The sequence below is a fragment of the Psittacula echo genome (genome assembly GCF_963264785.1).
Source record: "Psittacula echo genome assembly, chromosome: 2".
Classification (NCBI taxonomy): Eukaryota; Metazoa; Chordata; class Aves; order Psittaciformes; family Psittacidae; genus Psittacula; species Psittacula echo.
The window spans coordinates 40939004-40939310 of NC_137737.1; positions in this window are offsets into that span (position 1 = coordinate 40939004).

Genomic DNA, 307 nt, shown 5'->3' on the forward strand with positions numbered 1-307 from the left:
AATGGCCTTTTTCCAGCATAAATGCATAATATTTTGCTGCATGACGTGCCAATAGTCTGTCATTTTATTTTAATATGTATTTTCTCAAAGAACATCAACACGGGGAAGCAGAAGTTCAGGAGGCACAAGAATTAAAAGACAAAACAAAATCAGTGATTAGAAGTATTATGCCATATTTTTAAACAATGTATTCTTGACACCTTTCAAAATGATCTGTGGCTTTAACTGCAAGTGGATGACTTTTGATGTCAATTTAGTTATTACTATTCCAAGAACAACACCCTGGTACTCTATTCACATATTGAGA